Source organism: Equus caballus, chromosome 17 (assembly GCF_041296265.1).
Source record: "Equus caballus isolate H_3958 breed thoroughbred chromosome 17, TB-T2T, whole genome shotgun sequence".
NCBI classification, from domain to species: Eukaryota; Metazoa; Chordata; class Mammalia; order Perissodactyla; family Equidae; genus Equus; species Equus caballus.
The window spans coordinates 94,450,008-94,467,979 of NC_091700.1; positions in this window are offsets into that span (position 1 = coordinate 94,450,008).

The following is a 17,972-nucleotide window of genomic DNA, read 5'->3' on the forward strand; positions in this document are numbered from 1 at the left end:
GGTTGCTACTTGTGTCACTGTACTTCCTCTCTGGAGGTGACATTAGACCCTCCTGGGTCCCCAGGATACTCAATGATGGTCTTTCTTAGAACACTAGACAAAACACAAAGCAACACTTTGCTTATTCATTCTTCTCTCTGATACTGGAAAATGAGTTCTCTCAGGCAAAGAACATTACCTTTGTGCCATTACTTTGAAACACGGCCAGAATTCTACGAGTTCTTAAGCATAATCTGTAGGGGCAAGACACGTAATTCCCAACTTCTTCTCCCCATCTCACATTCTTTCTCTGTTTCCAGCTTTCTTTTTCTCTGCAAGCAAATTCCAGGCATTTGTCATAAAAGAAGGCAAACTGACCAAGGGAAATTTCTCACCTATAGTTTTGGGACACATGCGTGGGTTGGCATGAGTTGTCAGAACTATTGCAAATATTGGATTAGCATGAACAGTTACATAGCAAACGTTGAGAGTGGCTTACATTTTTTGTAAATTTTTTTCACTTCCTTATTCATGTATACAACAAATATTCATTAAGTACAAGTGAAGAGCCCAGCCACTGTCACCCTAAATTTCAGTACATATATATTTCAGTATATATATACAGCTGTCCCTCCTTATCTGTGGGTTCCACATCCATGGGTTTAACCAATCACCTATCAAAAGGTCTACCATGGTTGCGTCTGTACTGAATACATTCACACTTTTTTTCTTGTCATTATTCCCTAAAGAATACAGTATAACAGGTATTTACGTAGCATTTACCTCGTATTAGGTATTGGAAGCAATCTAGAGGTGATTTAAAGTATACGGGAGGGTGTGTGTAGGTTATATGCTGATACTACACCATTTACGTAAGAGACTTGAACACCCACAGATTTCGGTATCTGTGGGACGTCTTGAAAACCAGTCCCACGTGGAAACTGAGGGACGATTGTATATAAGGTAATCTTCCCACATTTGATATAGCAAAACCAGGATATGAATCCTTTTTGGGAAAACTAGAAATAAATCTAATCAATCACCTCTTCTTCTGACAAAGAAAGGCAATTTGTGCCTACACTTTGCGCACAAAATGTGATTCTCATGTGCCTGTTTGCTTATTTTTTTGATAACACATCCTTACACATAAGAAAAAACTCCAATAAATACAAGTTAACAGTAAAATAATAAGTATTTTTTATTGATAAAACAATGGTAAAATATCATTATTGCGTGTTTTGTATTACCCAACATCTTCCTGAATTCTTTTATAAAATAGATACAGACTTCTCCACTTTACTACATTCCATGCAAATGACAAATTTAGGAATCCTTAATAACTCTATCCAAACTTGCTGACACAAATTGCTGCTACTTTTTAATATACAAATGATGATCAAATTTTCTGTGCAGAATTGAGAAAGTACCCTTAAACAAATTCTTTTTTTAAATATCAATAGACCAAAATTCAGTCAACAATGCTAATCCTCAGGGTTTGGCAAATATTGTGGCAACTGTGATTGAAAGAGAAAGTAGGGAAATTAGGGAGGGAAAGAAGGAAAGTAGAAATAAAAGAAGAAAAAGTGGCCTTTTAAAAATTTCCCAACATCCCTTCCTTTACCTGTAGATATTAAAATGGAGACATTCATTTGATCTTACTTTGATCTCACCAGCAACCATGTACCCAGTGCGGTCCTAAGTGCTAGAGATAAAAATGAACGTCCCATTCATTTTCTTCAATGGAACTCACAACCTAAAGGGAGCACTAGGCATAGTCACAATTATTTTTAATGGATGGGAAGAGTCTAATTGCTCAAAAGATATCCTAAATTCAGAATCCTTTGGGTCTCTTCAGATGGACTATTCAAATGACAAGTAATCCACACCTTGAACCAAAAAGGCAGACTGTAGAGAGTAAGAAGGCATGTCAAGATGTTGGCTACATGCTACAACACAGAGCTCTCTAGGAGGAAAAGTTTACTCTGTTGGTAAGACATAGCCTGTAGCAAACTTCAGTAATATGGAAACATAATCAATGGCACAAGTCATTTAAATTTAATGTCCTTCTTTAAGAATAATATTGAGTTGTTTTGGAAAAAATAATTTTGTTTCCATGTTAATAACTGTTCCATCTAAATTATATTGTTCAAAGTGTCTTTTTGAGACAACGAGCAGAAAATGACTGAATATTTTGGTTACTTTTCTGCATGCACATACAGGACTAATGATTTATATAACCGTGTTTTCTATCTGTGACTCATAAGATTCTAAAACTTAGCACTCTTCACAGTTGGACTGCATAGATTAGTCAATGATTATTGTTCAACTTTCTGTGAACTAACCACTTGAAAATGGCATTTTCCATATCTCTTAGAAAATTAACGTTTAAGATTGTGCTTTTGGAAATAGAAAGGTTAAGGGCTTTCACAATTTATTTCTTCTTTTTTTTAAATAAAACAGTTACAGTCAGACTTCCTATAATTCATATGTGTATTAGTTTTCTAGGGCTGCCATTCAAAGCACCAGAAACTGGACGCCTTAAGACAACAGAGATATATTCTCTCATCACTCTAAAGGCTAGCAGTCTGAAATCAAGGCTTTGACAGAACTGTGTTCTCTGAAGGCTCTAGGGAGACTCTTCCATGTCTTTCTTTTAGCTTCTGGTGGTTGCCAGCAATCCTTGGTGCTCCTTGGCTTGCAGCTGTGTCACTCCAATCTCTCTCTGCCTCCACAGTCACATGGTGTTTCTCCTGGGAGTGTCTCTGTCTCCTCTTCTTATAAGGACACAAGTCACTTTGGATTAGAGCTCACCTTAATGGTCTCATTTTATCTTGATTATAAGTGCAAAGACCCTATTTCCAAATAAGATCACATTCTGAAGTACTGGGGGCTCACTGCTTCAATGTGTCTCTTTGGGGGACAAATTCAACCCATAACAATATGTAATGCTGATGTCACAGTTCTCTTTAAATTGATTCAGGGAGGGGCCTGGCCCCCTGGCTGAGTGGCTAAACTTCTGCATACTCCACTTTGGCCCCCCAGGTTCACAGGTTCAGATTCCAGGCATGGACTTTCTCCACTCACCAGCCATGCTGTGGAGGCATCTCACATACAAAAAAATGGAGGATGATTGGCACAGATGTTAGCTCAGGATGAATCTTCCTCAGAAAAATAAAGATAAAGTAAATAAATAAATTGATTCAGTGAGAAAATAGGATATCCACATTAGCAAATAGCTATGGAAGAAACAACCATCCTGTAAACCAGATATATTAGGTGTTTAATGCATAAAATACTGAATAGAGACAGACGACCCTTTATAGGAGTCTCATGGTGAACGGCAGAAATTTCAAATCTGAAATGTTGAATATTTGAAGTTCAGAATTAATTTGAAGTTTATTGACAGAGAAAAAAGCTAACAATTTCAAAAAAGAGAAACATTCAATAATTTGAATATAATATTACGAATTCTACTGAGATAGAAGAGCTTCAAGTGAATTCTCAATTATGTTGCTACTGTTACAAGTTTATGTAATTTTTTTTCTGTGCATGCTGAAGTGGCTACCACATTTTGTATATAAAAAACAATCAATCAAAATCTCTATTAGTTTCCTAGGGCTGCTGTAACAAATGACCAAAAGCTGGGTGGATTAAATCAACAGAAATGTATTCTCTCACAATTCTGGAGGATAGAAATTTGAAATCAAGATGTCAGTGGAGCGGTGCTCCCTCTGACACTCTGGGTAGAATCTTTCTTTGCCTCTTCCTAGCTGCTGGTGGTGGCTGGCATTCCTTGGCATTCCTTGGCTTGTAACTACATCACTCCAGTCTCTGCCCCTGACATAACCTGGCTTTCTCCCTGTGTGTCTGTGTCTCTTCTCGTTTTCTTACAAGGACACCAATCATATTGGATTAGGGCCCACACTAATCTTAACTTGATTATATCTGAAGAGATCCTATTTCCAAATAAGGTTATATTCCTGGGTACTGGGCATTAGGACTTATCCTTTTGGGGGACACAATTCAACCCATGACAGTCTGCTCTCTGAGTTGTAGCTTCTGCAGGCTGTCCTCTTTATTAATGTAATATAAAATTAATGTGGCTTGCTTGAAAGTTGATCACTTGACATTTTGAGTGATGTTTTTGGCACTGATCAAGTATTTTCAAAATGCATTTTAAAAATAATTTTTTTGAATAAGAAATAACACAGCCTATTTGGGACTGAGAGTGCTGCTGTGTTCTGCTGGTCTGGAGGAAATGCCACTGCCAGCCATTCCTCCCATCAGTTCAGAGGGTAAAATAGAATTAAACTAAATCTCATTTAACAAATTACTTTGATGATGACTTTTCATTGAAATATTTGATGACACCATATGGTACCCAAACTGCAGCTCGGAATCACTGGTACCAAAAATGTCTTTCTATAGGAATAAATATCCAACTATATATTAGAAATTAAATGATCCAAGTCTTCAATATTTTTCTCTTGATCAACTCTATAACTGGTTGTGCCTTTTGTTTCAGTTGTCCATCTTAAAAATATGCTTTTAGTAATGTCTCTAAAGCAGAAGAATTAGCCACTCTGAAAATGACATAATGCTAAATTACTTTACTGTTAGGAGTGGCATCAAGACATCTTTGAGTAATTTTAATATACCGATTGCTTTTAAAGATAAATAAGAGGGTATTTTTGAATGACTTCTAAAATTTTGAGATAAATTTCTGAAGAATTTTGGACATGAATTTGAATGATATTTGGTAAGATTTCCATTTACGTATATATTAATTATTCGACAAATATCACCAAAATTATCTTCCTCAAAAATTGGAGCTTCTCTTCTGATAAACTTGGGTTTGTAGTATGCAAATAAGAGGCATAAATGTGTTATTTTCTTTTGGACACAATGCCCCGAGCTTCCACATTAAGGGGCGACCTTGTTCACTTATCACAAACTCTGACCTGGGTGACTTCCTGAGCCTCCCAGCATCTCTCCTTCCATGTCTGTAAAATAAAGGGGATTGGATTAGGTTCTTTTCAAGCCATGACATACAGAGATGCTAACTAAATCAGGTTTGAATTACTTGAGGATAGTCTTGCTTTATAATAACACACTTGGACAGTGAAGTATTTAGACAGAGCTTAATGAAGAGGATGCAGACAGCAGCAGAAGCAGACGAGGCCAACTCAGGCATGAAAATCTATACGGTGAACCAGAGGGGCACACCTGCTTCATTCTGGGAACAAAAACCGTGTGTGACTAACTGATGATCCACCCCAACATTTACAACAGCGAGTAATTAACTGGGAATGCTTGATTCTTGAATACCAACTTGTTTTTATTCAATGTGACTCATGCAATACAAATTAATGTTGTCTCATAGACGTGTAATTCTTGTGAGTTAATGTCAAAAGGCCCGCAGTGTCCCATCGCTCTGTCTTTTCTAAAAGGAGCAAAAAAAGTAGATTATATATCAAGAAATCTCATCAGCTCCCGTCAAACTTGACTCAAGCTGCAGCCCATCCAGCCTGTGCCACATTTTATCATTATCATACACCCTAGCTCAGTCATTATGCCCTTAGGTGTCCAAAGGTATTTAGAAAACAACAAGACAACTTTATTAAAATTGGCATGTTACCAGAAATCCAGATGCTGAATGCAATGTGCACAAAAGGGCTGGCAGACACAAGTATCTGCTTCATTAGAGGTGCAGGGCCATCAGCACACTCAGGCAGCGTGACGAGCATCCATCAGGGACGTGTTACTCAGTGGCTGTGATTTAGAAGGGGGACAGCATGAAGCACATACCACCAACACTGTTCGGTGAGCTGGATGATGGGGACTGATGCTTGGGTAGTCCTTGACCGTCCTCCAGCCCTTTCGTGTCCATCATCTTACCTCCCCTTCACAACAATACTCAAGGCGAGTCTCAGTGTGCTTCCGTCAGGATTAGCAGAGTATCCGCGGTGACTTCAGTGAGTTAGGGCCAGAGCTCAGACCAGTACCCCATGTGATTCAGACACCCGAAACTCCCCCACTATTTGAGAAAACACTACACTGCTTCACTTGTGAAGTAAAATGTGGACACTTTAGTCCCATACAGAAATATGTTGTCTTGATTATCTAGATATTTTTAATAAAATTTAAGCTGTCTAGATATTTTCATAACATTTAAATTAGCTAGGGGGTCAGCCTCGTGGCCCAGTGGTTAAGTTCGCATGCTCCGTTTCAGTGGCCTGGGGCTCGCCAGTTCAGATCCCAGGTGCAAACCTAGCACCACTCATGCAGCCATGCTGAGGTGGCATCCCACACAGAAGGACTACAAGAACCTACAACTAGGAAGTACAACTATGTACTGGGGGACTTTGGGAGAAAAGAAAAAGAGGAAGATTGGCAACAGATGTTAGCTCAGGGCCAATCTTCCTCACCAAAAATAAATAAATAAATAAGCTAAAGAGTTGAATAACATTTAAATTATCTAAATACTTTAATAAAATTTCCTTGGTTTGAATTGTTACTGAAAAATTGCCTCAATTCTCAAGTTCTGTATTAAACAAAATGGAAAATCAGCAAAGAAAAACAGTGAAATAAATGTTATTGCTAGACCTCCAGATGACCTAGACTACCCCAGATAAACAGAGTGGAGTTGTTATAACAAATCGTCAAGACTGACTATATCTTAGGGTTGTTAGAACGACTAGATACCTTCCAAAAAATACAATCAGCTTAAAGATAGAATGGAAACAGAGGATAAATGTGTAACTTCTCAAGTGCTTATTACACAAGTCACCTTGTCACAAAGCCACCACTATATAGTGCAGGTAGCAGAGGGGGAGGAGACTGACATTTTGCCGAGCGCCGGCCAGACCAGAGGTGTGGCTCAGCTCGCCGCTATACTGGCAGGTTTTCAAAAAGTCTCTGGGCCTCAGTTTTCTTATCTGTAAAATGAAGATAGAAATGAAATGAACTGCACGGAGCTATTAATGAGCTAATACTCAGTGAAGAGCCTGGTCCACGGCAGGTGATCGATAAACATTAGCTGCACTGTGACAACAGGTGACAGTCCATCCCAAAGACATTTCCTCCTCTGAGTTGACAGCCTGTCTTGGCTACATCACCAGGCCCTGCCTTGATCTGTAGTTAACTCCCTCCTCACCATGTGTTTAGATGAGTTCATGCACTCTTATGTCCACACCGCAGCTCCACTGCTTTCCTATTCCTGTGGAACTGGCTGGTGCAATCAATGACTTACCATAGTATGTGCTAAACAAAGTTCTGTTGTACAGAATCACAGAATCTTTAGCACAAGTGTTCAACAATAGAATCATATGAAGTGATTCAATTGGATTGAATTTAAACTTCCATTTCTCCACACCATTCAGAATGTTTTTTGTTGGGGTGAAAATGGAAACCTTTTGAGAATACAATAGAACGATGGAGAATTACAGCAGAAACATATAAGATCTGATCGTGGGGTTTGAAAATATAACACCTAAAAACTACAGCCGATTTTGCAAAAATAGAGCTAAAAATCTGCTCATTTCACTTAGGGCCATAAGTAATTTGTCAGTGTCATCGGTATCTCACAGGGCAAGAGAAGAAAAAGGAAGGTCTATGGATGTGCTGAGGCAGTTTTTATTTACTGTTCAAGGGAATTAACTTATTTTTCTTCATTTTGCGTTGACACAGAATACTGTTTTTCTGAATAATTAGTTATAAAATTCACTATTGTACATAAACGGCATATGTGAAGTCTTAAGGTTTTTGCACCACAGGGAGACAATATAGTTTCCCATGATTCCTGAACTTAAGGCAATTAGGAATTGATCTGGGGCTGAGACAAGACAAACAGATGACAGCACTCATGCTCATGACACTTGCCACTCAGTGTCAGCACCTGGGGACATGCAGCTAGCTCTGGCTCCATGGAGAGAGGGACGTTCGTGCGTGAGCTTCAGATGGCTCTGAAGGTGGCAGAATTCAGGTTTTCATCTCTCTGTGTCTCTCTTTTCTTCTGTCTCCCTTGTCCATTAGACTCTTTCTCTTTCTGGAAAATTGACTTGTATCACAAACCCTCTCAGAATCCCCTCCCAATACTCTTCCTTCTCCATATTCCCTAAAATCTACAAACCTTCCCTCAGGCATTATGATAATTCTGCTTCTGGTGTTGACTCAAACTGGAATTAGCAGGGTGTTACCAGCAAGCTGGCAGCCTAAGATTGCAACGATTATTTAGACCTTATTCTGAACCTCACTAGGCACAGTGGGTTGGCTCTGCGTTAAGTCATGCAAATAAAAAACAAAAGCCGCAGGGCTGATTTTCTGTGAACTTCAGGCCCTGCCCGAAAACAGCAGTTAGTTCCCCTAGTCCCAGTCAGGTTAGGAATTTGATTGTCTGACATTCCTCAGGATTTATGGCCTTCATCACTATGAATGAGATCATTCAAAGGAGCACTCCTGGAGCAATCGTTTCAAGAATTCTGATCACAGCATCTGTTCACACTGACGGCTGGAGAATGCCTGCAGCAGTTCAAGATGATCCTGGATACATCGGCGTGTGAAAAGCACATGAAGATCCTTCTTCGACTCTAACTTGTCCCAGACATATCCTTGATAAACAATGCCAATAACTGGAGCGAAAAATGAGGAGTATCAGAAACCATGAGCTCTTGGTGATTTTGTCAGGCTAGGTTTGAGCAGCATTTGAAGAGGGAAGGCTGGTAGGGGTCCAGGTCTGGGACCTGCCTGGAGGCTTGAGCATCAGAGTGGGCTCTGCCCTCCTCAGCTACCCCCATTGTCAGCAATACTTACCTTCTACCCGAGGCTCAGCCTTTGCCCAGGTCCAATGGCAATATTGGCCCAGTTTAGCTCATGAGAGCAACCATAAGACTGGGCAGAGGTCGCTAGATACATGTGTCACATAGAGTGGGTATAAGATGGGAAGCTCAGAGAGTCCAATGTTTACTTGGATGTCTAGGAAACCAAATGACAGCACTCTCAAGTTCACGGGAAAGTTCATAGGTAAAGAGTCTGTCCCTGTGTGATGTTACACTCTTTCCTCTCTCTCTCTCAGACACACACACACACAGGCTCATATGCACCCAAACACATACAATTTTTCAGTGGAATACCATTTGTTCACAAACTAGGTAGGTTAAGCCTCCACACAGCAGGCCAGATATAGCATCCTAGAAGTTCAAGCCAGGCCAGGGGGAAAGTGGGCAGTACCACAGGACTGGAGAGGCAAGGATCAGGCCCAGGGAGGTGAGTGGGGACAGAGGCGCAGCCAACATATGCAAGGTCAGGAAGGCAGTCAGACACTGGGGAGAGAGAGTTCTGAGGGACACGTGACTGAAGATCCTTAAACAATATCTAAACAACCCAGAGAAGAGGGAGTGAGCAACAGACAGGGCACCGGCAGTAAGAATGGAGGCCGAGAGGCAGGAGGCATAACATGGAAGAACAAGCTGATAGAAACTTGCACCACAGCTTTGCTACCTTTTGACTGCAGTTTCCTTAGTTAACTCCTCTCTCTCAGCCTCCTTTTTCCTTTTAAAATGGAGCAGATTGAAGCTAAATTGTGGGAACTAATCTAGGGTGCCTGCCTCCTGGCACAGTGCCTCACATGTAATAGGTCCTTAATGAAGACCAGTTTCCCAGGCTGACCTCCTGGGGCTTGTGTGGCCCTTTCTGCTTATCAGTAGGACCGATTTCTAGGTGTGCCTACGACCTCTGATGGGTCAGGAGGAGAGAAAAGGACAACTCCTGGGAATCGCGCAGTTCCATAGGTAACTCACGAAAACCACTCAAAAACATAAAAGCACCCTCCCCCCAAAACGTCCAGTAATTTCTGGGTTAAGACTAAAACGTAAATTCATATGAAATTTAATTCACATCTAAGATCTGCTAAGATGAAAAAATTAGTTTAGCATCATTTTAAACATCAAGATACCATGACAACTGGTTGGTGAGGTAGCTTGGAAATTTTGCAGCAGAGATAGAGCAGTTGGAATCCGGGGTTCGCAGTCGGGAACCTATAACACTACACGGCATGTGATGTCTGTGCCAGCCACTTTCAACAACGCCCACTCCTCCACTACGTACACATGTACGTGGGCATCCTCCCAGGATGGTTTCCTACCGGGAAACTTGCAAAAGGCTGATTTTTGTTAGGTTGAGATTAAAAAAACTGTCTGGACCTTATTCGCCTGTGCAGCATCTATTGAACGTGAAGTATAATCTGAGACCTACCTCCTTATAAAAACTATGGATGTGGAGACAATGAGTTTTCTTCCTTACTAGGGTAGGGAATGGCGGGGCTTTCGGCTTCAGAGAAAAATGCCCTGATGGTTGGTAGCTAACCAGGGATTCACAAAGGCTTTGAAGCCTCAAAGATGCAGAAGCTGTACTCTTCTGCTGAGCTTGCCCAGAGGACATCTGCTGCCAAAGCATGGGAGGCAACAACTGGCCCTGATTGTGTCTCTGGACTTGGGCCCAAAATCTTAGCTGTACAAATTTGAAAGGGTCAGAAGCACCTCTTCTGACACTAGAAAATTTTTTTTAAAGTTTATTATTTTGTAATTTTTAAACCTGCTGTACTGGGTGTGTGTTTAAAACATGGAAGAAATCGTTATAATTAAATATCAAAAGCAGAGTATAAATTTGCATATAAAATATGATCTTATCCATCAAACCTGCCATAAAAGAGCAGTCAGTGGATCGTGCTCTAGCAGACTCCTGGTACGAAGACTGTCGTTGTCCAGGAAACATGGTATTAATTGCATTTAATCTGTCCAGAAACTGGGTCCATAGCACCACGCTAATCGAATCCAGACTTCTGCCTACTGTTACATTTCTTTCCCATTTCCAGTGATCTATTTCAGATATACTTTCCACTCCAAGACGATTACCTGTCTGAGAGCTCTCGGCCTGTGAGGAGGTATTGGCATCTACTGCTGACCATCCGTTTATGCCTCAGATGCAATAGGCGGGGAGGTGGACGTCTGCTCACAGGAAGACAAGAAGAGAAATCTACTGCCCTTAGAACAAATATATATGTGAATTCATCAAAAACACTGATCATCATAGAATGAAGCCGGAAATATGAAATACCACATTAGAAGATGCAATCCTCAAAATCTGTTTTGCAAAGTTTTGTTTCTGTTTATTAAGTAAACAAATCACCTAACAAACAAGGTATAGAACTAAAAGATGGACAGACCCTAAAAATTCATCCTGAGTCAGACCTCCAGGGTTCATGTCCAGATGATTGTGTCAAATTTCTTAGGCACCCAGAGCCCAGTTTCCCATCTATGACACTGAGATTTTTATCCTACTGATCTTGTAGGTTTGTTTAATATCTGAAATCACCCATGTAAAGTCCTTAGCCTAGGACAGCGTACATTGTTAGCACTCAACAACTGTTAGCTATCATTATTACTATCTTATTGATCTACTTTGGGTAACATGGAAAGTGCTGACATATGACATACTCTCAGCAATCAAAATCATCTTATTTTTCCACTTGTGTGATGTTTTGCAATTGAAAGGGCACCTTACCCGCGTAAGCTCATTTAAGCTTTGCATGAACTCTGCGGAGTAGATAAGCATCAAATCTAATTTGAAGAACTGTAAGTGTCCCTTTCTCAATGATCTTAAGCTACAGAGAAGAGGAAAAACACCATCCTGGAAAAATGGGGCGCTCTCTCAAAACAGCACATCAATGGCAGCAACGCTGAAACGAGAAGTCGGAGTAACTGGCTGGTATAGCGTCCACTGTAGAGGAGAAGGACCATGTTCACCCAGGAATGAGGCCACTGCAACGAAATTATGGAAATAAATTGGGAATCAAGTTTCATCTATTCAGTTTCTCAGAGTTCTTTATGCACCAAAGAGATGCCTCCCCACTCTTGTGTTAGGACCAGCTGGCAGGGAGGGACAGGAGCACCAGTCTAGGAGGCAAGCCCTGGCCTTCCTTCTTGTCCCTGCTACTTTTGAACTGAGAGCCCTTGAAGTAGCTACTTTACACTGTCTCAAAATCTGCATTTTCCCCTCTGTAAATGTGGATGGTGGATAACATTACTTATCTCATAAGCTTCTTACAAAGACTAAATAACATCGCTTGTGCAAAGTGTACATGTAGAACGACATTAAATACTCATTTAATGGTAGTTCTCACAGTATTGTTAATATTTTATAAGTCAAATATAAGAATAAGAGAGTTTAAAAAGTCAAAGGATCTCCAGTGAACAAACAACTACATAAACCAAGATATCACGCATCCTCATATGCTACATGCCCCCAGAGACCTCTGGTCACAGGGACACTGGAGTCCTCAGGAGACCCAAACTCTGCCGTGAGCTGCCTGATGAATCTCCCAGAGTCACAGACGTGATCTTGCAAACAGGCAATACCACAGCCTCCACTATATGTTTTAGGGGCTGTGAGTATTTCAGACCGAGTTACGAGATCGGTGGAAACTTTAGATTCTATAATATTTCAACGATAGTTAAAGGACATGGGAAAGATGAGAAGAAGGAAGGAAATGCATATGTGTGGTGTGCTGACTGTGTTCCGGGCTCTGTGATGGTTTTCATAGGTTACATCATTTAATACAACCCAGTGGGAGAGCTCTCGTGGCTCTGATCCTGCTCACAAGAAAACTCAGGCCCTAAAATGCAGTAACAAGGTAGCCCACTATTAGCTCAAAGGATGCCTTGAGATTTACTACTGGTTTCTGACTCATACCTTTTAGAAAGGTGAAAAGTTTCTTACTTTTTTCTCATCCCAAGTAATAAAAAAGAGATGCAAAATTTGTGGCTTCAAGTCGGATCTTAAAGAAGCAAGATGAATATTTATTCATAAAATGAAGCTCTATTCAACTCATCTTAATTGCCAAAACGTCTCCTCTGTGGCTCTTTTCTCATATTTCTAACTCTCCTTGGCAGGTGCTTGCCTCCTCGTCACCCTCCACCTCCTCACCCAGAGGGGCTTAGGATCCTGAGGGTTAGGCTGTACCAGATCAGCTGATCTCCCCGAGGGTCTGACAGCAGCATGACTAGCTTTAAATACACACTGTGACCTTGGGGAAATCTAAGTCAGAATATCCCAGCTGAGGGCTTGGCGGGAGGGGCAAGTTACAAGGTCAGAAGACACAAACATTAGGATAAGCTTAGAGTTCAGCATGAGTAAAGTGCTGCTGATTCCGGAAGCTTAGAGGAGATGAGCAGACCATGCAACCCTGGTGTCCTCAAGGGGTCCCACTCTATGTTTACTCCTCAGAGACTTCACCCATCTCCCAGCAGCCTGCCCAGCTTTAACCACCATCTGTGTGGTAATGACCCAAATCTCTAGTCCGTATGTCTAACTGCCCTCTGGATGTCCCTTTTTGGATGTCCAGATGGCAGATGGCAGCACAAGCTTATTGACTCTCTCTGTCTCCCCCCAAAAACACCTTCTTATTCCTCCTCCATTATTTTCTTTTCCAAATTCTGCATTTTCTGCCTGTTACTGATGCTATCAGCTACCCCATCACACATGCTAGAAACATCAGTCACCCAAAGTTTTCTTCTTTTCACCCCACATTCAGATGTCACCCAGTCTTCTCGGTTTTAATTTAGGCATGGCTCCAGAAACTTGCTTCTTCTCCCTGCCACTCCCATGATTCCAGCTCTGGATTGTCAGATAGTCCAGGCCTGTACACCTGGCCCACCGGGTTCTTTACTGTCTAATCCCACTCTCAACACTGCTCCAGGATGGGCTTGCTAATGGTCATTTGCAATCATGTCTGCCTCCAGCTTCTCCCCAGCCAGTCAATTCATATTGCATCCCAGCCTGAGGTTCTGAGCTACAACTTCATACCCGTCTCCAAGTGCTGTTCCAGCTCAGTCTCTGCTTCCACCTCAGCCCCTTATTGGAGCAGAGCCCTAGTGTTTCTCAAACACCCCATGACCTTCCATGCACTCGCCTTTGTACAAGCCAAGTTCTGTGCCTGGGATTCCTCTTTGATGATATTGTTGTATGTTGTTTATCAGACACTCTGCTCAATCCTTGACTTATTGTCTTTCTTCATTTAGACAATAATCCTCTGGAGTACCTGCTATTATTATCTCCTTTTCCCACAAACGAAAACATGGAGACAGAAGATTAAGTAGATTCTGAAAGGTCACAGGATTAGTAAGAAGCGGGGGCCAGAGTCAACCTTGGCTGTCTGTTGGGAGCACCAGGAGTTTTAACTCTAGACTGTCCCCTCCCTACAGCTGGCAAACTCCTACTCACCCTTCTACGCCCACGTCAAATGTCATCTCCAGAAGGCCTTCCTCTAGTCCACAGATGAATAATTCTACCTTCTGCCTTCAAAACCCTTCACTCCATCTCCTGTGATGTTTACCGTATCACATCATAATTATTGATTTTTGTGTATTTATCCCCTACCAGAAGATTCCAACCTTCTCAGTCTTACTGGAAACTGTCCAGATCTCCTGGCATAGAACAGCTAGTAAACATGTATTAAGGTGAGTGAATGGATGACTGAATTATGAAAAGAGAAATAAAGAATGAAGTGTCACTCATTTAATTCCTATTTCCCTCAATCTGGTGCACAGACCCTGCGGATTAGAAGTTTCGTATTTTTCTCTTTATTTTCTATTCCTCACCTCTACACACCATGCTTTATTTGAGAGATGACACAGTTTTACCCTAATCTCTCAAATCAATAAAAGACTGTACCATAAGAATCTGTATATACAGTTGAGTCCAGTTTAAGTAGTAAGGCTGATGTTGCAACAAGAGATCAGGATCTGGGTGAAGCGCGTATTACCACCCAGAAGTACCACTAAGCTGACGAGAAGCGTCACCAAACCCTGCCCCTCCCGCCTCATGCTCTGACTGCCATCTTCGCCACTCCCTCCTCCAACTTCTCCCTGTCCCAGCGCCACATCTAACTCTCAGAACGTCCCTGTTTCCCATGGTTATAAAGTACACTCCCTTCTGCTTTGAAGGACCCAGGAAGGTCCATCTCTTCCGCCCCAGGAACGCCTTCCCACCAAGAGCTCAGACGGCAACTCCCTGGCCGCTTCCCAAGAAGAGATGACTCATGCTGGGGAGTGGGAGAATTCCCTCATTGCAAAACCCCAATGATAACTACTCTCTTTGCTAGAAATCACGGTTTGTTTGTTCATTCCGCGACCTTGACTGCAAGATGTACAGTCATCCTGAAGTTCGCACATTCCCCGATGCAGCTAACTCTGTTTTAATGTCTGTTTGGATTGAAAACTCCAAGTGGACAAGGATTATATTTATTAAGTACCCACTTATCTTGGGTGACTGATTAACTGCCAGAATTACCTGGGCTCTACTGTGCAAAAGGCACACTACATTTGACTTCTCCTTGTGCTGTGGTAGGTTTAACCGAGAAACAGGAGTTGAACATAGTGCGATATAATATACTAAGTGTTATTTACCTAAAGACATCTTAGCCTTGGGTTCTGGGAAGAATTTTATACCAACCCATCCAATTTTCTTAAAAAATAATTGTTCACTGAGTGGCAAAATTGCTAGTCTCTCTATATATGGTAACCTAGACATGAATTACTAAAGTCAGATTTTTTAAGAAGAGAAAGAGAATTGAAATCACAGAACCATTTCTCATATAAACATAAAGTAAATGTCTTTCTGTAATGTAAAGTAATGGAAAGATGAGTACACAGTCTGCCAAGTTCATTTACTCCCATCTTGCTTTTAAAGAGCAGGTGCAAGGCCAGCTGGCTCTTGCCAACACCTGTCTAGCACATGATCATAGGGATGATTAAGTGCCTATCTTAATAACCTACAGATAGTGGTAGTAAAGTCAAAATAATTGATGATAAACATCTTAAGGGGTTGAATTTTTGTATCTTTGTTCCTGAAATGTTGATGACAGAGACAAGATTTACCTGGGATATTTGAATCCTGACATTCCCACCAGGGACAGGCACTTCTTGAAAAGGGGATGCCCTATTGCTTCCAGAGTGTTCTACTTCCAGGCTTTCCGACTACCTTGGGATTCCACTGGGATGCAGGGCTTTCATCTATCAAATCCCTCCTGCTTGGGACCAGTGTTCACTACAGCATTATTTATAATATTATTAGAATTAATTAACATAATCTGGGTTTTAAAATCACACTATTCCATATAAAATATTGCAGCACATGTGTTGGTGTCCCTCACGTGCTTAGGAGAACGCCTGGTATCTTGTAAGCACCATGCCCATCTTGGCAGCTGCTGCTACACCGTCATTCCCACTTACTCAGACAGCACACTGTGGCGAGACTGTGCAAACATTGGCGGAGACCTACTGCCAACCAGTACCCATTCCTGTGGCCACTGACACGTTCCAAGAGAGACACCCCCAACAGCTTCCTTTCTTCTCATGGTAAATCATGAAGAACGAGATCGACCCTAGTGAAACAAAACATACTTTATAGATTGAAAGCTACCTGATTTTTCACCTGATTTCATCAACATACGTTTTACCAAACACCCGCCCCTACTTAACCTGAGACCTGCATTCCCTTCCCTGGACTCTAATCCTGAGCAGAAATACTTGACACATTTTCCATAATAAGGTCATTTATACTACTCTTCGGCCCTGACTCTGAGATATATCATCCTTATTTAAGATGTATGTTAAACTGGCTTGGCAATCTGATTTCCCATTTGAGTATCCACCATTTGAAGCAGAAGACTAGAGGAAATTTGGCCCATGAGGCCTGTTAGATGCCAGCAAAGTGCCTGCCCACTTCTCAAAGGCAGAAGATGCTGAAAACAAAATTGCAGGCGCAAAACTTTATGTCAGCATAGAATTCTAGAGTGACCACAGCCCCCATATTCCTGGGACAGAGCCCAGTGACACCCAAGTCCTGGTAATGTTACCAAAAGTGCCCCTTTGACTCTCCAAAGTGTCCTGCTTGGATGATACATAATAAGCTCACTATAATTATAATAAATACTGAAAACGTTTCCTCTGAATTGTCAATTAAGGACCAAAATATGATCAATCATCTCTTTCAGGAAAGTAAGAGAAGTACGCAAACATTCTTGGCCAGATCCAGCAAATTGTTAGGTTGAAAATGGATTTGGCATTGGGAAAGCCTCAGCTATCTGGAAATTCACTTCCGTGGAACATGTGCATGCCAGAAGTTGTTACATTAATGAATTGTTGTTGAAACCTGTTCAGATTTTGCTATCATTTTTCTTATAATTTATGACTGTAGTTTTAAATAAGTTGTGTGGCTCACTTGGCTTTAATACACAATTTTCTTCTCCCATGCCCCTTCCTGGCCTAATTTCTGTCCCTGACCTTTAATGTGGCCAAGACCTGGGCTTCTTCTGTGATCAACACTGTCTCGCACTGAATAATAGTATTTCACACAGGGCCATGCCTAACAGAAGGCCAGCATATTGTTGATTTTCTGTAAATGTTACATTATAATGACAAAAACACAAGTTATTTTGGAGCGAAAATAGCTGATCTAACTTCCCATCTGGTTTCCAGGAAACATTATCCAGAAGCATTTCCCTTGAAAAGGCTAAGTGTCTTCGCTGGTGACCAGAGCGGATTTCAGCTTGATCATATTAGTTTGACTTCTTTTTCTGTCACTTTTCTCGTGCTTCAAGTACTTTAACTTTCCAATTAAGATAAGATTTACAGTTTGTTGAAACATTCTTGTTCAGCTGCCTTGTCTCCGTCAGTCCCATCTGAAAAGTTCTATGTGGCCTCACTTAAGGCCATTCAGCGAGAGAGCTTTGCACGTGGGCTTTTAAAGCACAAATCGCATGTTTCCCTCAGTCTTATTTTTAGCAGCTAAGTATGGTCCGGGTTCCACCACCCACATGTAGGAACTGAAGCGCTGTTGCATGTTCCTCCCTTGGACAAAATCATAACAACAAAGATCGACATATGCTTTTAAGGATTCGATTTTTAAAAATATCAAGAAAAGGGAAAATTAAAACT